The 21,755-nt window shown below is 45.6% G+C and overlaps 1 protein-coding gene across 2 annotated transcripts in view; it reads right to left on the bottom strand.

The window, feature by feature from the left end:
• mon1a (MON1 secretory trafficking family member A) overlaps nt 1-21,755 on the bottom strand; it is a 67,586-nt gene that overhangs the window by 23,437 nt on the left and 22,394 nt on the right. The window contains exon 1 of one of the 2 annotated variants that reach the window (XM_086001995.1): nt 11,811-12,128. The exons of the other annotated variant lie outside the window; for it this stretch is intronic. The gene's annotated coding sequence lies outside the window, so the exon portion shown is untranslated. Of the gene's footprint in view, nt 1-11,810; nt 12,129-21,755 lie in introns of those variants that run through there. 2 annotated transcript variants of the gene reach the window in all.

Genomic DNA, 21,755 nt, shown 5'->3' with positions numbered 1-21,755 from the left:
CAGTCTGCGTGGTGAAGGTACTCCCATAGTGCTGTTAGGGAGGGAGTTCCAGGATTTTGACCCAGCGACTATGAAGGAACGGTGATAAATTTCCAAATCAGGTTGGTGTGTGACTTGGAGGGGAACTTGCAGGTGGTGGTGTTCCCATGCACCTGCTGCCCTTGTCCTTCTAGGTGGTAGAGGTCGCGGGTATCAGAGGTGCTGCTGAAGAAGCCTTGGCGAGTTGCTGCAGTGCATCTTGTAGATGGTACACACTGCAGCCACGGTGCGCCGGTGGTGGAGGGAGTGAATGTTTAAGGTGGTGGATGGGGTGCCAATCAAGCAGGTTGCTTTGTCCTGGATGGTGTCGAGCTTCTTGAGTGTTGTTGGAGCTGCACTCATCCAGGCAAGTGGAGAGTATTCCATCACACTCCTGACTTGTGCCTTGTAGATGATGGAAAGGCTTTGGGGAGTCAGGAGATGAGACACTCGCCACAGAATACCCAGCCTCTGACCTGCTCAATACAAATTGTTATCCTCCAGCATGAAGGAGTAAAGGGATAAGAAAAATAAAATGTTACCATCTCCATGACACCTGTATAATGCACATAAAGGTCCAGGCTGGTGATAAATCTGCTCTTCCCGTCAGCTGAAGGTCGTTGCAGGACATTTTTACCTTTTTATAAACTGCTGGACACCGGGGGTAACATTGTGTCTGCCGCTTTTAATTGTTTTTAATCGGTGTTGTGGGTGCAAGTTCCGCTCCAGGACTTGAGCAAATAATCTAGACTGACTCTTCACTGTAGCACTGGCGGGGGGGGGGTGGGGGGGGGGGGGCTGCATTGCTGCAGGAGCTGTCCTTCAACTAAGATGTCAAACACAGGCCCTGTCTGCCTGTTCCATGGCACTGTTCAAAGACGAGCAGGAATTCGCAGGCGTCCTGGCCAACTATTTTCCCTCAAACAACACCAACCCACCCAAAAAAAAATTAAACGAGCTATTAATTTTGTTAAGTTTGTGGGATCTTGCTGTGTGCAGATTTACTGCTGCATCCACTCACACAGCAACGATAGCTCCACTTCAAAGTAATTATTTCCAATTACAGGAAACTCTTTTTTATCCAGCACCGACGGGACCGGCGTGGTGCCGGTTTATCAAAAAGTCCGGATTACAGAGAGGTATAGTAAAAGGTACGAGAGCCCCGTACACGGCCACAGATCCAGGCGTCCCTGTTGCATAGCAACAGGTGCAGGAACCCCGGTTACACGGCCACAGATCCAGGAACGGCCACTAATATGAAGTAAAACTTACCTGAAACTACTCCTGAATTTTGCTGGTAAATCGAGAGTTTCCTGTAAATAGGTTAGGGAGGACCAGGGGGTCACAAATTTAAGTTGTATAAAGGCCAAATCTAGGTTAGATGTCAGGGGGTGGTTCTTTTCCCATGAGAATAATGGACCCCTTATCACTTAAGATTTTAGACTGAGCTGGGGGTAGATTGTTAAGTAAATTACAGGGATAAAGTGGTGTTTTTTGTGGTTTGACCGGAATAGAGTTCAGAAATTCAAGCAGAAAACCCCTGCACGTCCTCTTGTAGATGTTAGGAGAAAAAAGTAAATGGATATCATAACTCGCTAAGCGCCTATTAACTAGGACATGTAAAATATAGCTCACCAATTTTAAAAAAGACTTGCACTTAAGTAGCAAAAATTCCTTCAAGCGAGAGCTGGACCTGTTTCTGGCTGGGGCGGAGATCACCTCTTACAGAAGATAGTAACCGCCGGGAATTCAGTGATCTCCTGGACTCGTTTCGATTGCCTAGATGGGTCGGAGAGGAATTTCCCAGATTTTTCTTCCCCAAATTGGCCTGGGTTTTTATCTGTTTTTTTGCCTCTCCCAGGAGATCACCTGGTTTCGGGTGGGGTGGAGAGTGTCTATATTGAGATATACACAAGGTATCGCAATTGTGTGCGACAGGCTCGACAGACCAGAGGGTCTTTACCTGTTTGTCATTGTTAGTATGTTAACTACTTTGGGACAACCTGATATATAATGAGGTGCTATATAAATACAATATCTGTCTTTATATTATACTTTTATTTGAGGCTAGAAATGATGTCGGTTATATTAGTAGACAAACACTTAACGTGTCATGTGAGATTCTTCCCTCAGCTACTTTAATGGAGTTAAATAAATGAGTTAACGTCTCAATTAAAATAGAGGACAGAGAAATTCAATACGAAGACTTTAACAATTTGTTCGATAATACCCCACAACATAGATTTTTGTGCTCAAGTCCCACTCCAGAGACATGAGCACAAACACCTAGGCTGGCACTCCAGTGCGGTACTGAGGGAGTGCTGCACTGTCGGAGGTGCCTTCTTTCGGATGAGACGTTAAACCGAGGCCCCGTCTGTCCTCTTAGGTGGATGTAAAAGATCCCACAGCACTATTTCGAAGAAGAGCAGGGGAGTGATCAGTGATTTACTTGTACTTCTTGCAATCTAGTATACTGTATTCACTGCTCACGATGCGGTCTCCTCTACATTGGGGAGACCAAACCCAGATTGGGTGACCGCTTTGCGGAACACCTACGTTCAGTCTGTAAGGGGGACCCCGAGGTTCCGGTCGCCTGTCACTTTAATTCACCGCTCCATTCCCACTCAGACCTCACCGTCCTCGGCCTCTTGCATTGTTCCACGGAAGCTCAGCGTAAGCTCGAGGAACAGCACCTCATCTATCGATTAGGCACTTTACAGCCCTCTGGACTCAACATCGAGTTCAACAATTTCAGATCATAACCTCGGCTCCTATTATATATATATATATATATATTTTATCCACACTGTCTTTTTTTCTTCTCCCCCACAGGGCAGCTGTCTTTCATTCTGCCAGCGCAATTTACACTTCATCTAGAGCCATCCTTTGTTTCTTAACCTGTCCCATTACCATCTCCTCTCGCCTTGAATATCTCTCAATGTCTCTTAACCTCTCCTGCCTTCTATCCTATCACAGACCGTCCCTTTTGTTCTTTCATCCCCTCCCCCCTTTCCCAGCCCCAACACTTGCTTAAAAATCTGTTCCATTTCCTGCTTTTTTCCAGTTCTGACGAAAGGTCACCGACCTGAAACGTTAACTCTGTTTCTCTCTTCACAGATGCTGCCTGACCTGCTGAGTGTCTCCAGCATTTTCTGTTTTTATTTCAGATTTCCAGCATCTGCAGTATTTTCTTGGAGTTCTCCCCGGTGTCCTGGCCAATATTTATCCCTCAACCAACATCACTAAAACAGATCTGGTCATTATCACATTGCTGTTTGTGGGAGCTTGCTGTGCGCAAATTGGCGGCCACGTTTCCTACATTACAACAGTGACTACACTCCAAAAGTACTTCATTGTCTGTAAAGCACTTTGGGACGTCCTGGGGCCGTGAAAGGCGCTATATAAATGCAAGTCTTTCTTTCTTTTTCATAATGTCCAGGTTCTAGTTTTTTGATTAGGACCTTATCATTTGTGACAAGTCTTGGGAATAACAGCCCACAGCACTTTCATTGTGAAACATTTAAGTCAACAGCCTCCCTTTACTTCAAAATCCCTTAGAGGCATACATTGGCTTAGAATTGGGTTCCTAATTAAAAGACTCTGCAGATACCTGTCTACGCCTTGGCATTGAAGGGGCAAGTTCCGACAACTGTTGGATGCAGTCTGCCGCAAGAAACCTTGCCATAAAGTGAGGCTGTTAAATTGGCCATTGCGGCAAATTCAAGCTGCAAATAATCTGTGAACTATTTTTGACTGAAGTTTTATTTTTCTAATATATTTGTAGCAGTAGACTCGACTGGTGGCAAATTATGTCATTGCATAACCTGTCACAATATTGTAGGGTATGGTTTAGTGGGTACGTTGCTGCCCTAGTATTGACTACTGACGATTCCAACTTGACTATTCCAACGCACTCCTGGCTGGCCTCCCACATTCCACACTACGTAAACTTGAGGTCATCCAAAACTCGGCTGCCCGTGTCCTAACTCGGACCAAGTCCCGTTCGCCCATCACCCTGTGCTCGCTGACCTACATTGGCTCCCGGTTAAGCAGCACCTCAATTTCAAAATTCTCATCCTTGTTTTCAAATCCCTCCGTGGCCTCGCCCCTCCCTATCTCTGTAATCTCCTTCAGCCCCACAACTCCGTCCCCCACCCAGAGATATCTGCGCTCCTCTAATTCTGCCCTCTTGAGCATCCAAGATTATAATCGCTCAACCTTTGGTGGCTGTGCCTTCCGTTGCCTGGGCCCTAAGCTCTGGAATTCCCTGCCTAAACCTCTCCATCTCGCTACCTCTCTTTCCTCCTTTAAGATGCCCCTTAAAGCCTACCTCTTTGACCAAGCCTTTGGTCACCTGCCCTAATTATCCTTATGTGGCTCGGTGTCAAATCTTTTGTCTTAAAATACTCCTGTGCAGCGCCTTGGGACGTTTTACTATGTTAAAGGCGCTACACAAATACAAGTTGTTGTTGTTGCCCTAGTAATCCAGAGCCTGGACTAATAATCCAGAGAATATGAGGTCAAGTTCTGCATATCACTGGATAGTGATCTGCAGCAGGAACCCTGACGGATTTCTTTCTTCCCCATCCTGAGTCCAGGAACTCTTGAGGCCAATTGTCATGCTCCTCCGCTGAAATCGGGTACAAACCAGCGATTGAGCCTGAGGAGTTCATAAGAACATAAGAAACAGGAGCAGGAGTCGGCCAATCGGCCCCTCGAGCCTGCTCCACCATTCAATAAGATCATGGCTGATCCAATCTTGGCCTCAACTCCACTTTCCCGCTCTCTCCCCAGACCCCTCGACTCCCTTGTAGTTCAAATGTCTGTCAGTCTCCGCCTTGAATATATTCAATGACTCCGCCTCCACAGCTCTCGGGGTAGAGAATTCCAAAGATTCACGACCCTGAGAAGAAATTCCTTCTCATCTCCGTCTTAAATGGGCGACCCCTTATTCTGAAATTGTGCCCCCTAGTTCTAGATACCCCCACTAGAGGAAACATCCTCTCGGTATCCACCCTGTCAATCCCCCTCAGAATCTTATATGTTTCAATAAGATCCCCTCTCATTCTTCTAAACTCCAATGAGTATCGGCCCAACCTGCTCAACCTTTCCTCATACATAAACCCCTTCATCCCAGGAATCAACCTCGTGAACCTTCTCTGCACTGCCTCCAATGCAAGTATATCCTTCCTTAAATAAGGAGACCACAACTGGACGCAGTACTCCAGGTGCCGTCTCACCAACGCCCTGTAAAGTTGCATCAAAACTTCCCTACTCTTATACTCCATCCCCCTTGCAATAAAGGCCAACATTCCATTTGCCTTCCTAATTACTTGTTGCTGTACCTGCAGGCTAACATTTTGTGTTTCATGTACTCGGACCCCCAGATCCCTTTGTACCGCAGCATTTTGTAGTCTCGCTCCATTTAAATAATAATTTGCTTTTTCATTCTTCCTTCCAAAGTGGATAACCTCACATTTTCCCACATTATACTCCATCTGCCAAATTTTTGCCCACTCACTTAACCTATCTATATCCCTTTGGAGACACTTTGTGTCCTCCTCACAACTTGCTAACCCACCTATCTTTGTATCATCAGCAAATTTGGCTACAGTACACTCGGTCCCTTCATCCAAGTCATTAATATAGATTGTAACTAGTTCCTGGTTTAATTAGCTCAGTATAACACCAAGTCGTGCACCTTGGAAAGCCAGAACTGTCTCTAGGCAATGTAGAACCACCTGGGGAAGCCCAAGATCACAATTCAAACAAGGCAGGACCACTTGCAAAAGGCAAAGCTCACAATTCACAGATTACTGTTCCATCTTCACTATTCCCAAGTTGTAAATTGTATTTATACCTGTGCTTTAGTGTGCTACAGTAACAAATCATTTTATTTTTACCTTTCAAGTTTAAAAAACTAACCAGAGACTATACTGTACACAGGTACTTAAATATGTGCTGTGGAATGGTAAGTTATAAACACATTATGGAAAAAGGGATTTAATCTGTTATTTAAGGATGTGAAAATAATAAGATTCCTTGGCTCATAGGGTACAAAGTTGTGTGGAAAAGGTGGACGTTACAAGGAGACAAGCATCACTAAAATAGACCTGCTATCCTTCAGCAACCAGACAGATGGAGGGCAAATGGCTTTTCGAGAAGTGTAATCAATACTAAAAATAGCAAAGATGATCACACAAATGAAGGGCATGTGAACAAAACACAGCTAGATGGTGCGCTAGTAAGTTAAATATAGGAGTCATCCCACTGTAGGTCAGCAATTGTCATGGCAAAAAGAACAATGGCTTGCATCAATATCAGCAGAGTATACGTCCATTGAGATAATACCGATTCCGTGACACCACTCTTCAAATATGTTCATCATTGTAAAGTTATGAAAAGACAGGGACATTGGGAAGGGATCAAAGTGTGGTACCAGGGATAGTGGGCAGTATTGCGACCTGCCACGCGGGAGACTGGGGTTCAATTCCCCCACGGGGAGAGCATTTTTTAGGTGTCAGCCGCAGCTCAGTTGGTAGCACTCCGAGGCAGAAGGTCGTGGGTTCAAGTCCCACTCCAGAGACTTGAGCACAAAAATCTAGGCTGACACTCCCAGTGCAGTACTGAGGGAGTGCTGCACTGTCAGAGGTGCCGTCTTTCAGATGAGACGTTAAACCGAGGCCCCCGTCTGCCCTCTCGGGTGGACGTAAAAGATCTTACGGCATTATTTCGAAGAAGAGCAGGGGAGTTATCCCCGGTGTCCTGGCCAATATTTATCCCTCAATCAACATCACTAAAAAACAGATTATCTGGTCATCATCACATTGCTGTTTGTGGGAGCTTGCTGTGCGCAAATTGGCCACTGCGTTTCCCACATTACAACAGTGACTACACTACAAAAAGCACTTCATTGGCTGTAAAGCGCTTTGGGACGTCCGGTGGTCATGAAAGGCGCTATATGAATGTAAGTCTTTCTTTTCCTTTTGAGTGTCAGGACCCTATCAAGACTGTGGCTGACATCACAGATGAGCCAGATCCTTACCTCACCCATCATCTACACACACGCACACCACACACACACGCACACCGCACACACTCATGCACCAACCACACCACACTCACGCACCACACACATGCACCAACCACACCAGACACACCACCACCAACCACACTCACACGCACCACCACCAACCACACTCACACGCACCAACACCAACCACACTCACACACCAACCACACACACACACACACACTTCCAGCAAGCGTCTCTATCAGCGGTCAGGAGTGGCAACCCTGGCCAGTTTTCTCTTCCCTAATGAATGGGTGCCGAGGCCAATTTCTCACCCCCCACCCCCCATTCTCACCACCACCCCTTTACACTGGGTTAAATCATGTAACTTAACAGGAAGCAAACATGTAGACGAGAGGCAATGTTAACTCTGGGCCACCCAGACATGACAGTATTTATAATGTATTCCTGGTGCTTTCCGATGAATCACAATGGATACTTTCCCTGGAATTTGTAGTATATACTAGTAAGTTGTCCGTGGCATTGCCCACGGTCAGTGGATGAAGAGGTTTTTTTTATATATATACAAAATGGCACTGGAGTGGGGAGATTCCAGAAACCTGTGCCGCAGAGCCACCTAGTGGTCAGAGTTTGCAACTACACCAAGACCACTGACAGCAAATCCAACACAAGCTAAAAACGTTGGCGGCAAAATGGGACCTAAAATTGTGACAACAGGACATAAGGTTTGTGGACCGGAAGTGTATGCCCTAAGCAAGGTTTATAATATGATGTCAATGTTTCCATAGGGTTGCGGCCTGGTGCCTTGGTGTTCCAACAACGCCGTGACCCGCCGGGTCAAGTCCCAATCTCAGTCGAGCCACCGTGCGAAGACAGCGCTGAATGGGAGGCAGCGAGTGAGGAAAACGCCGCACTTCTCCTGTGCACCTGCTGGCCACCAGCTCAAGTGTAGCAACTGCTCAGAGCCCGGGGCAAGACACCCTGCCTGCCCTCAGTAAACAGCATGTTCCAAGGCATGGTGGGGACAGAAAGTGAAAAGTGAAAGAGAAAAATACATTTTACAATGAGGGAGATGAAAATAAGAGTGACGGATTGTACAGTAATGCAAAAACTATGGAGCGACGTTCAGTTAGTTTCCAACTGATTGAGTTTTGCATCTTTAATGAGTGTTGGATTTCTACAGTTAAACAACACCTCACTGTGGTCACTGCATAATTAAATTATTGATCACATACAAAATATATTGGGGAATTCTACCACAGGTCAGCACCATTTTCCTTCTTTATCATTGCTACAGTTCTGCCGCACCTTCAGGCAAATATCCCATTATATAGTGATCTACACTACACCTGTGGTACTCATTGCATCTACACCCCACCAAATGTCATTTATCCTCAAAATAATTTGCTGTTATTTGAAATAAATGAATTTTATGTATTCAAATTGGATTCACTCTTTGCTATTCTGACTCCTAATGATGACGGTTAGATTTCAAAAATAACATCACATAGGAGGACCAGTCACCGCCTCTTTGAGTGTACGAATATGCTTCACTACAATGTGAAACTCTAGTTTCTGGGTTCATGTCCATCGTGTCACACTCTCCCCATGTGATTAGGACTGTCACCTTCATGCAGACCAAACCTGAGGGGGGAGAGGGAGTATATGGAGTTAGGTCGCAGATCAGCCGTGATCTCATTGAATGGCGGAACAGGCTCGAGGGGCAAAATGGCTCATTCCTGTTCCTATGTTTTTATGTTCCTATAAGAGAAACGGTGTACGGATATAAAAAGGTCAATTCCTGCATAAATGAACGTGGAACAAGATCTCTTGCTCTTGTACAAAGCACTTTTTTTTTTTTAAATTGCAACAATTTAATGTTCAAAATTAGGAGAGGTTTTGGTACGGTGGCATAGTGGTTAGCATTGCTGCCTCACAGCGCCAGGGACCCGGGTTCGAATCCGGCCTCGGGTGACTGTCTGTGTGGAGTTTGCACATTCTCCCCGTGTTTGCGTGGGTTTTCTCCGGGTGCTCCGGTTTCCTCCCACAGTCCAAAGATGTGCAGGTTAGGATGATTGGCTATGATAAATGGACCCTTAGTGTTAGGGGGATTAAGTACGTGGGGTTACGGGGATCGGGTGGGATATGTGTCGGTGCAGGCTCGATGGGCCGAAATGGCCTCTATCTGCACTGTGGGGTTTCTGTGATATGGAGAAACTGTTTCCACTGGCAGGAGGGTCAGTAACCAGAGGACACAGATTTAAGATAATTGGCAAAAAAAAGCCAGGAAGATGATGAGGAATTCTCTGTTTCTCAGCGAGTTATGATGAGCTGGAATGAACTGCCTGAAAGGGCGATGGAAGCAGATTCAATATTAACTTCCAAAAAGGAATTGGACATCTACATAAAAAGGAACAATTTGCAGGGCTACGGGGAAAGAGCAGGGGGAGCGGGACTAATTGGATCGCTCTGTCAAAGGGCCGGCACGGGCACGATGGGCCGAATGGCCTCCTTCTGTGCTGTACGGTTCTATGAAATGAAAAGATGATGGAGCAGATTTCCGTCTTCACTGCCCGAGTGGCAATCTGTCGGAGCAGAGCGCCCCTGCTTTGTATCAATGGGATGAATATCAGGCAGCTTTTCAGGCAGGTTACCGGCCGGGGTGGTGGGGAGGGGGGCGGTGAAGATGAAAATCTACCCCGAGGCGAGTTTCTATGTGGCCACCTCTCCAGAGCCAGCACAGGTAGTCACGTAATGGCGGCTGCTCGACATGTAATGAGTTGCTAATCTTAGCCCCAGACAGTCTCGGGTGTTGCCAAGTGGCGTTCAGGTGCTTCCGTCACAGGGAGGAAGTTGATAGATTAAAATCTAAATCGGAAGGCGAATCATCATGCACATCTATAGCTGCTAGTTACAGAGCAACATTCCACCCCCAACTACCCGTCCTTTCGGCTGGGGGATGGTATGTGGCATGAGGGAAACCTAAAAGGGGAGAGCAAACACTAAATAAATAATAGGGGTAGGAATATGGAGATCACATATTTCTGATCTTCACTCACAGGCAGCTCTGGGCTTGGCACTGAGATGCTGTCAATGAAGTATCTCAGCTCTCAGTTCCCCTTTTCAGCATGAAACTGGCAATTAAGGCCGGCACCATATGGTTTTATTATTTTGAATCAAAACTTCCAAATACACGTGGTTTAAACCCTCACTCCCCTGTCCAGATAATAACCCAACACTCATCACCATCCATGATACCAGAAGTGCGAGGGTACACCTATCAGGAAAGGATGAACAGGCTGGGTCTCTTTTCTCCTGAAAAGAGAAGGTTGAGGGGTGACCTAATACCTGGAATACTGCGTACAGTTTTGGTGTCCATACTTAAGAAAAGACATACTTGCTCTCGAGTCAGTACAAAGAAGGTTCACTCGGTTAATCCCGGGGATGAGGGGATGGACATATGAGGAGAGGTTGAGTAGATTGGGACTCTACTCATTGGAGTTCAGAAGAATGAGAGGCGATCTTATTGAAACATATAAGATTGTGAAGGGGTTGAATCGGGTGGATGCGGGGAGGATGTTCCCGATGATGGGTGAAACTAGAACTAGGGGGCATAGTCTTAGAATAAGGGGCTGCTCTTTCAAAACTGAGATGAGGAACTACTTCACTCAGAGGGTGGTAGGTCCATGGAATATGCTGCCACAAAAAGCTGTAGAAGCTACATCATTACATAAATTTAAAACAGAAATAGACAGTTTCCTAGAAGAAAAGGGAATTAAGGGTTACGGGGAGCGGGCAGGAATTTGGACATGAGTCTAGGTTCGGATCGGTCATGGCCCTGTGGGGTAGCGGAGCGGGCCCAGGGGCCGTGTAGCCTGATCCTGCTCCTGTTTCGTGTGTCTAATTCTGTTAGATTCAGGAGATAGTCCTGTGATAGTGGATTGGCGGTTAGGATCAGATCAGCCATGATCTTATTGAATGGCGGAGCAGGCTCGAGGGGCCGATTGGCCTACTCCTGCTCCTATTTCTTATGTTCAGGTCTTTAAAATTATGAAAGGTTTTGATAGAGTGGATACAGAGAGAATGTTTCCACTTGTGGGTAAGAGCATAGCGAGAGGCCATTAATATAAGATAGTCACCAAGAAATCCAATAGGGAATTCAGAAGAAACTTCTTTACCCAGAGAGTGGTGAGAATGTGGAACTCGCTACCACAGGGAGTGGTTAAAGCGAATAGTATAGATGCAGTTAAGGGGCGGTTAGATAAGCATATGAGAGAGAAGGGAACAGAGGGTTATGCTGATAAGAGTTAGATGAGGAAAGACGGGTGGGGGCTCCAGTAGAGCATAAACGCCGGCATGGACTGGTTGGGCCGAATGGCCTGTTTCTGTGGCGTGTATCCGATGTAATCCCTATGTGAGAAGGACAGTCCCAAACCATCTACTGTTGATGGGCTGGTGCACACTCGCCTTCTCTCTCTCCCGTCCCCTCCACACAGCACCCATACAAATTACAACAGGGACTTACTGTCTTCACTAATGCATGAAGATATTTAAAATGCAACATTATTTCCTTAATAGAATCGTGCTTGGAATTTGTGCCGATACGATTATGTCCTGTGTTGAATCGACAAAGGACGTGCACGAAATAACCCACTGCGATAAATATTGAAAGGAAACTTTTGCCCCTTTCCTTATCGATCATTAATTCCCGGTGATATCATTCAGTGAGACAATGCAATCGATTCCTGCTGTCACCAACCTGCTCAGTCGTCTGGCCTTTATTGCAGATCCTCGGAGGAAGGACTGAATGTTTTAAACAAATGTTGTTGCTAATTTTCTCACTCGGGCTGTAATTTTTGTTGTTTGTTTCCTCCTCCAGTTCCTCGCTGCTTTGCTTTGGTGGTTTTAGCTACTTGCAGAGCGTGCGGCTAGAGTCCAGAAGGACGTCTCACTCCTCTCGGAAACTTACTCCTTTGCATCACAAAGGTCAAAGCCAGCATCGCAATGAGGAAGCGCCTCTCTCGCTCCCTCCCACTTCTGCCGCAGCCAGCTGGGACTTGTAGTTTCCAGCCACACGCCACCGACTCAGAACAACAGCAAGAAAGACTCGCATTTATAGAGCGCCTTTCACGACCACCAGACGTCCCAAAGACAGCGCTTCTTGAGGTTGCAGTCACTGTTGTAATGTAGGAAACGTGGCGGCCAATTTGCGCACAGCAAGCTCCCTCAAACAGCATCATGGCCAGATCATCTGTTTTGGTGATGTTGATTTGAGAGATAAATATTGGCCCAGGACACCGGGGATAACTCCCCCTGCTCTTCTATCGAAATAGTGCCCGTGGGATCTTTTACAGCCACTTGAGAGCAGATGGGACATTCTTACCTGTCTAGATTGTTGGTCTCCACATTTTCAATTTATCTCTTTGCCTTTCTTCCCACAGAACACACCCGTGTTAAAATTAGAGCTAGGCTATTCAGGAGTGAAAGCAGGAAGCACTTTCTCATGCAAAGGGTGGTAGAAATTTGGAACGCTCTTCCCCCAAAAGGCTGTGGATGCTGGTTCAATTGGAGCTTTCAAGGCTGGTGGCAAAAACAGAAAGGCAGATTATTATTTGAATGGCAATAGATTGGGAGAAGGGGAAGTGCAGAGAGACCTGGGTGCTCTTGTGCACCAGTCGCTGGTGCAGCAGGCGGTTAAGAAGGCAAATGGTATGTTAGCCTTCGTAGCAAGAGGGTTCGAGTACAGGAACAAGGATGTCTTGCTACAGTTGTACAGGGCCTTGGTGAGACCGCACCTTGAGTATTGTGTGCAGTTTTGTTTGCCTTACCCGAGGCAGGACGTTCTTGCCATGGAAGGAGTTCAGCGAAGATTCACCAGGCTGATACCTGGGATGGCAGGAATGACGTATGAGGAGAGATTGTGTCGATTGGGCTTATACTCACTGGAGTTTAGAAGATTGAGAGGGGATCTCATTGAAACCTATAAAATTCTGTCTGGCCTGGACAGACTAGATGCAGGAAGGATGTTTCTGATGGCCGGGGAGTCCAGAACCAGGGGTCATAGTCTAAGGATAAGGGTTAAGCCAGTTAGGACTGAAATGAGGAGGAATTGCTTCACCCAGAGAGTGGTGAACCTGTGGAATTCTCTGCCACAGAGGGCGGTGGAGGCCAGTTCATTAAATATATTCAAGAAGGAGTTGGATATATTTCTTAAGGCTAAAGGGATCAAGGGATATGGGGAGAAAGCAGGGACAGGGTACTGAATTTGGATGATCAGCCATGATCTCATTGAATGGCGGAGCAGGCTCGAGGGGCCGAAGGGCCTACTCCTACTCCTGCTCCTATCTTCTATGTTTCTGAGATCGCTAGATTTTTTTGTTTAGCTAAGGGTATCAAGGGATATGGAGCAACGGCAGGAGAAATGGAGTTGAGACACAATTCATCCATGGCCGGCGAATGGAGTTGAGGCAGCCCAGCACCCTGCACAATACGGACAGATAATCCCACCCACTCACTTCACCCTCTGCCAACCCTCCCGTGATGATCCCAAAAATTGTACACGTTAGCCATATATCCTGTATCAAACCACGTCCCGAGAATGTAAGAACTTGCCTTTATAAAGCACTTCGCCTCACACCATCGCCAGGAATTAAGCGTGCAGTCATTGTTTTCATGTACACAATAGCGGGAGCGGTGATGGCGGTACAGATCAATCCAAACTGCTTTGAGCCAGCTTTTACCCTCCAGCTCTGAAAAAACCCGAACCCCTCAAATGGAATAAAGCCTTGTAATCATTCCTGGGATCCATTCTTTTGTGTGTAAAGCTTCTGAGCCCCTTAATTAATCTGGAGCTTACAACCGACTCCCCCAAGCTCCATTACTCTGTGTATAATTATAATACCTTGTTTTTTTTTTTAAATATTAATACTCTGTGCTTGGCTCTCAGGGTGTTTGTACGTCATGTTGTTCTGAACAATAGTTGTATTGTTTCAGCCAAGGAGTTTATTTGCATTTGTCATGGACTTGTCTATAATAAAGCAGATAAATAAATTAAAACAGCAGCCAGCGAGCACTGTTACAAAGACTGCGATGAGAAATCGTCAAATTATTGCTATGTAATGACACAAAGAACCTTTGGATTTCTGTCAACTTTTGAAAAGAGAACACTTTGGTAAGAACTGTACATTTAAATGCCGGAGATGTTGTAGAAATTCACTCTGAGCCTGTGTGAAGGGAGGAGCAGTTATTTCTATACTATTGGTTATTTTTTTCTTCTTTTAAATTCATGTTCTCTCTTTTCCTTAAGTTTTATTTTAAGGCTTCCTCTTTGACATGCTGCCTCTCTAGGCAGGATGACGGGCAGCTCCCTCCCAGGCTCCTGCTTATACCGCTCAAGGAGCGATGTTACAAGTTTAGCTATTGGGTCGTGTACACTGATGTGACATATCTCGCTGCACTGTGCCATTTTTCTCCCCGCTTATTCAAATCCTTCCATGGCCTCGCCCTTCTCTATCTCTGTAATCTCTTCCAGCCCTGGCTACAACCCTCCGCGATCTCTGCGCTCCTCCAATTCTGGCCTCTTGCACTTCCCCGATTTTCATCGCAACACTATCGGCGGCCGTGCCTTCAGCTGCCCAGGTCCTAAACTCTGGAATTCTCTCCCTAAACCTCTCCGCCTCTCTATATCTCTCTCCTCCTTTAAGACGTTCCTTAAAACCTACCTCTTTGACCAAGCTTTTGGTCACCTGTCCCAATATCTCCTTCTGTGGCTCGGTGTCAAATTTTGTTTGATAATGCTCCTGTGAAGCTCCTTGGGACGTTTTACTACGTTAAAGGAACTATATAAATGCAAGTTGTTGTTGTATGTTATCAGGAAATGTTAACATTGAGCACCTCTTCCTCAAATAGATGAAAAATTGGAGGGCAAATATTTAGCACATCGAGGTGTTCAGTTACAGAGTAAGATTGGCAGAGGCCTGGGAGCACGCCACCTGTTTGACCTTTCTGCTGCGTTATGCTTTGGGGAGAGATTGAGGGGGTTAACGGAGAGAAAAATAGAATATAACGTATAAATATCCATTTGTCACAGATTTTGCAGAACCCAAGTGACCTAGCCATAATATCGTGAGGTAACAGCCATCAGTGTTCAAAAGTCTGATAATCAAACCATGTCCAACAATCCTATTTCTGGACATGTATCGCACCCAGAGACAAAGAGCAATGCCGGCACTGGGAGCACAAATGAAGGAGAACCAGTCAAATTAAACGTACAGGGATGCATCAAAAATGTAAAGCATATCCCCTTGAAAGAAAATCCTGCTGCCCCCAATCAACTGTATGAATGTCCAAAGGACATCAGCTTACTAAAGGACAAACCCATTTCTGATGTTGTCACTACACCTGGAAGAACACAATTGCCACAGAATATGGAAAAATCTCATCTGCCAAGTAAGGATTTGGGTACAGTTTTTTGTGTTTACTGTAATCATTACTATCCGTCGTTCACTTTCATTTTCCTCGTTTCTCCTTGGGTCCCCCTGCTCTGTGCTGCACACCAAGAGGACGAGGGCAGACAAAATTCTTGCTCCTAGGCATCTGCCAGTGGCGCTTTACAACCACCTGGTATGAGCCTCGTGTGTGGCATGAGATGACTCCCCAACTGTTCTTCAGTGCCCCGCCCAGCCCATGTGGAAATGGAGGATACATCTCAGGAAACCATTGGAAAAATATTGCATTCAAGGGGTCCTCAGTGTCTTTTATTTTGACACCACAGGTAGCAACTTATATGTAAATAAAATGATTATTTGTAGAATGTCGTAAAATTTAATAAAGAATTCAAGTCTGCCATACTTAATGCGGATGAATTTGATGCAACGTCATAATGAAGCTGGTACCATGTTCTTATCCTGCTGATTTGTGTGACGAGAAGCTGGCATTATGCTCACGCCTCGGTGGTCTGTGAGACAGCAGAACTTGGCGTCCTGTTCTCATTGTGGTAAGGGTCTATATCGAGGCAGTGTTAGGCATCAAGGTCACGGTATGATGCCAGGGGCCGATTTGGGTATCTGACCCCCTCCCCAAAACCCCAGGAAAATAATGATCAACATTATCTAATAAAGAACAAGACAGTGTGATGGCGGGCGGTGCTTTTATTATTTTCCACTGGATTACTGACCAATTTTTATTTTATCCTGACAGGCTGTCTACCACCCTAGCCAGCAGGGGTCTGGCCTGTCGATTTCACCAATGCTCTGAAGTTATGAATATGAACATTTGCGTATTTATTTCTAGATCAAAGTATAGCATATTGACAGATAAGACTGTTCAGCAACCGGGATTAGATTCCTGTTCCATAGAGGTTTAGAGCCACAGGAGACAACCAATTGGCCCCTCATGTCTGCGCAGGACCTTTGCTGGAGCAATCCATAACTAATCCCACTGCCCTTCGCTCTCCCCAAATCCCTGTATTTTCCTCTGCTTCAAGTTTCACTTAAAAGACGCAATGGTCCGTGCTTCAACCACTCCATGTGGCAAAGCATTGCTCCAACAACTGTGTCAAGAAATTTCTCCTGGTCTCTCTGCTCTTTCAGTGACTATATACCATTGGTGGCCGTGCCTTCTGTTGCCTAGGCCCTAAGCTCTGGAATTCCCTCCCTAAACCTCTCTGCCTCACTTTCCTCCTTTAAGATGCTCCTTAAAAACTACCTCTTTGACTAAGCTTTTGGTCACCTGCCCTAATTTATCCTTATGTGGATCGGTGTCAAATTTTTTGTCTTAAAATACTCCTGTGCAGCGTCTTGGGACGTTTTACTACGTTAAAGGCGCTATATAAATACAAGTTGTTGTTATTTTAAGTTTTTGACCCCCTCATCGCTGACTCGCTAACCAGAGGACACAGTCTTTCCTTATTCACCCATTCCCTTATCAGAAATGTTACCTTAATTAGTGAATCACACCAGTCTGCGCTATATATAGTAATATATGTACACAATAAACTGAATGCCATTTCCCAATCAGACATATATGGGTTTCAGTCCTGAGGCTACTTGTTATTATAGGTCCTCGGATGGGATGCTCGATAGACCAGGCTGCTAGCTGTGACAGAATCATAGAAGCTTTCGGCACAGGAGGCTGCCATTCGGCCCATCGTGTCTGTGCTGGCTGAAAAAGAGCTATCCAACCTCATCCCACTTTCCAGCTCTTGGTCCGCAGCCCTGTAGGCCACTTTAAGTGCATATCCAAGTTCTTTTTAAATGCGATGAGGGTTTCTGCCTCTACCACCCCTTCAGGCAGTGCATTCCAGACCCCCAACGCCCTCTGGATGAAAAATATTCTCCTCAACTCCCCGCTAATCAGGCTGTTTCTTTTCAGAAGAGCTGCCCTGCTGAGGTCATGTAGCTAACAGCAGAAATGTTAACAATCGCACAGTGATGCCACTAATTCAACCTGACCACATTTACAACCTTAAAACTGTGTTTTTTGTGAATGTTATGGGAAATGGAATGCATCCATTTTGCCATCCAATAATCGTCAACAAGCACTATCAAACCAGGTACGGTACGTTAGATGGATCGTAATCTCGCTCTACCCAATGTGCCTCAGCCATAACTTCCGAAGAGTATTCAGCTACTGTATCATTTACTGTGACATTTTTTCACACTGTGGTTTCTCTGGGTGAGCTTGCCAACTATTGCCGAGGTTGCAAACAGTCTGGTTCAGCCTGAGACAGTGGCCAAGGGGGATGGAGTAATTGGCAAGTGCACGGAATTCGTGGCAGGGGCCAAAGATAATGACTTCAGTGTCCATATATCCCAATACGTGTGTCTCTCTTTTTCTCTCAATCTCTCTCCCCCCACCCCCAACCACCACCCCGCCCCCCCTGCACAGAGGGTGGTAAAGTGGGATGTTACTATTCCCAACCCTCATTATTTGTGCTCACTGTAAAATTCCGCTTCCGTGGGCAAACCCATGTTCCTGGGAACCACAAGGTAAACTCGTCTAAAATATCTGGGCTAGTGCGCCAGGAATAATCTTTTCCTACGCCACTGAGTAACATTGGAAATAGTACAGGACATCACTGTATACTCATGATGATCTGTGCCATAGACAGAAAAACATCACGCTGAAAGATAGTGCAGCACAGGCTAAACTACTCATTTGAATCAATTGCAAGATGTAATTTTTTACAGAAGAGCACATCGGCATATAAAAAAAATTAATACATTGGTTAACTGATCCATTCAACTATTTACTGTTCAACATAACAAATAGTTTTAAGATTCTTAGCTCCTTTTTTAGTTCCTTTAGAAATTGAGGCCTTTGATTTTTATTTTTTTTACGTAAATGCCAACCATTGCACTCAGGTAATCCCGTCTTCCTGCAGTGACCTTGTCACATTTCAGGATTTTTGGACTAATTTTTCACAGAAGGAATTTGAAAAAAAAAGTTGCATTTAAAGGTGGTGTTTGAAAGAAAAGTGTGCTCCCGCGCGTTTAAAAAGGCACTAAGGTGAAAGGTGGTTAAAATGGTAATGAGCTCGGCTTTGAGATTGTTTCCCCCAAAGACTATGAATGAGAAGCAATTTGTTAGCTTGTGTTGGTAATCAATAAACAACTCACACCCATTGAGTTGGGAGGTCACTGGTTCTGGGTATCCAGCAGTGTAGGCCATCCTTTTATGCTTATGGAAGTGGCTAGCATTGCTTGTACCCTAAGGCAAGATCCTAAACTTGTAACAGACCTGCAAGTGTGGTTGATCCCAGTGAAGTGAATCAATTGCCAGCAGCTTGACATTTTTAACCCCATCCCCACTAAACTGCTGGCAACCCAACTTCCCTTTCTAGCCCCCCTATACTAGCTGTTACCTCTCCTCAGGTATTGTACTCCTCCCTTTCAAAACCATCATCATCAGCTCCCCCTCATCTCAAAATACCCACTGACGTAATAAAGCTCACTACGCACTTGGTTCGAGTATAAAGCAAGGCTTTAATCAACTTGTTTTAAAACATGGAGGTCTAGTTATCTTTCACTAGTTCCTGTTTACAAAATGTCCTGGGCAAGCTGGGCCCACGCCCGAGTATTTATACTCCTTGGATGGCGCCACCAGCTGGCCGTCCAGTGTTATTTCATGAGTCTTTCTTCATGGATCATAAGATTCATGACACCCACCATGGATCCCATTGCAAACTAGCACATCATCTCCAACTTCACTATCCTCTCCAAAGTCCTTTAACATGTTGTCATCTCCCAAATACATGCCCATCTTTCCCGCTGTTTGAATCTGTCCAATCAGGTTTTTACCCCAACACAGCACCGTAACGGCCCTGACCAAAGTCACAAATGACATCCTGTGTGACTGTGTCCGTGGTGAATTGTTCCTCCTCATCCTCGACAGCCTTTTGACAATCATTGACCACACCATCCTCCAACGCCTCTCCTCATTGTCCAGCTCAGTGGGACTGCCCTCGCCTGGTTCCACTCTTACCTATCAAATAATAGCCAGTGCATCTTTTCCTGCCCATGCACCATTACTTTTGGATCTATCCATGGTCATCTCCTCTTCTTCATCTACACACTTCCCCTTGGTAACATCATCCGAAGACATGGCATCAGCTTCCGCATGTACATTTACAACACTCTACTTCTTCACTACCTCTCTCAACCCTTCCACTGCCTCTGTGCTGTCAGACCGCTTGTCTATCATGCAATCCTGAATGATCCACAAGTTTCTCAAGTTGAACATTGGGAAGACTGAATGCGTCGACTTCAGCCCCCGCCACTAAATCCATCCCCTTGCCATTGATTTCATCCTCCTCCCTGACCACTGTCTCAGCCTGAACCAGACGCCTAGCAACCTCGGCGTCCTACTGGACCCCAAGTTTCAGACCCAATATCCTCGTCATCTCAAAGACCTCCGAAACCTCTTCAGCCTCCGCCCCTGCCTCAACCTATTCTACTGCTGAAACACATACCATTGCATTTGTCACCTCCAGGCACGACTATTCCAATGCTCTCCTGACCAAATTCCCATCCTTCATGCTCCATAAACTTCAGCTCATCTAAAACTCTGTTGTCTATTTTCTCTAATTTAAGATTTTTATCCTTGTGTTTAAATCCCTTCATGGTCTCGTCCCTTCCCTATCTCTGTAACCTCTCCTCTCCCCCCCCACCCGACAAGAACTCTTCAATCCTCTGACTCTGGCCTCTTGTGCATCCCCCACTAACTTTGCCCTACCAATGGCGGTTGTGCTTTCAGCTGTCTGGGCCCCACACTCTGGAATTCCCTCCTTGTCCCCACCTCTCTACCTCCTTCCTTCAAGACCCTCCTTAAAAACCACCTCTTTGACCAAGCATTTGGCTACTTTTCCTACTACTTGTTTGACTCGGCGTCCATTTTCTCTCTGATTACACATCTGTAAAGTGTCTAGGGACATTTTTCTACATCTATGGTGCTATATAGGTGTGAGTTGTTGTTATTTATTCCTCGCCTGGGTGACCTATGGATACAGAGCTGTCCTTTGAGCCAGCCTTCAAAGACACAAAAGAGGCAGATTTTCCTATTCTTGTGCCTTGGCACATTGGATCGCCTTGCTGCAGCACAGAGAGAGGAAGCAGGCAGAGAGGATCCCATGCTGGTAATTCATCCTGCCCACTTTTTAGCCCATTTACACTATGGTATAGAAATTCTTACAACTTGAAACCAGATATACCTTGTTCCATCACAGAAGAACAGGGGTGGGTGGGGGGGGAGGGGAAGGGGTCTTGTGTCCATTGGCACTTTCATTGATGTGATTATGAAGAGATGCCAAAAGGGTGTCAGACCTTACCCCTCAGCAAGGGAGGAAAATTTGTAAAGTCAATCACCCAAAGCTGCTGTCACACACCTTCCAGATATCCATCACAGTGCCTAAACCTCTAGTTTTCCTTCTTTGCCAGTGATGGTGCACCGTGTGGGATAACCTCCACGGGGAGAGGGGAGAACATAGAAAATTAACTAAATGAAAATGTGTTAATAAATATTACTGTTCAATAGTGTGAAACCTCAAGTAGAAAGGATCAGTCCTAAACTTAAAGTCAGGCTTCAGTTACTGCACAATGCATTACATTCCTGTTCTTAAATAGATATTGAAGCTGCCAGCCTGTTCTCCCTTGTCCTTGAACTGTGATGCATCCTCATTTACTGGAGCCTTTGAATCCTCTTTCTTCCAGGTCTGCCAAAGCCAAGATGCATTTCAAATTCAATCAATGACGAGGGAATGAAAAGCACATCCATGCAGATTTTTAGATTTGTGAGTATCTATCTTCCTCCAATGCCACCACAAATGTAAAGAATACGTGCCCTGTTAGTCCTACGCTTCCTGCTGCGGTGTGGAGCAGATTTTATCTCCAGGCTCCTAAAATAAATATGACCTATTATATTTATGTGATTTTATTTCCTCCCCCCCACCCCACCCTCTAATTTTCTCCCATTGCTCTCCTCTTTTGACTCATGTTGGTGTACCTTCAGTGGGTGCCTGAGGTGCTAATTACTAAGGTGTCAGTCTTGGCTCAGTGGTAGCATTCTTGATTCAGAGTCAGTAGGTTGTGGGTTTAAGTCCCACTCCAGAGACTTGAGCACATAACCTAGGCTGACATATCAGTGCAGTACTGAGGGAGCGCTGCACTGTCGGAGGTCGGGTAAGTCGTTAAACCCCATCTGCCCTCTC

Source organism: Somniosus microcephalus, chromosome 11, assembly GCF_052327205.1.
Source record: "Somniosus microcephalus isolate GS21.2 chromosome 11, FLI_Smic_1.0, whole genome shotgun sequence".
NCBI lineage: Eukaryota > Metazoa > Chordata > Chondrichthyes > Squaliformes > Somniosidae > Somniosus > Somniosus microcephalus.
Note: the sequence above shows the minus strand (reverse complement) of the source record. Positions and strands in the feature narration are given on the sequence as shown.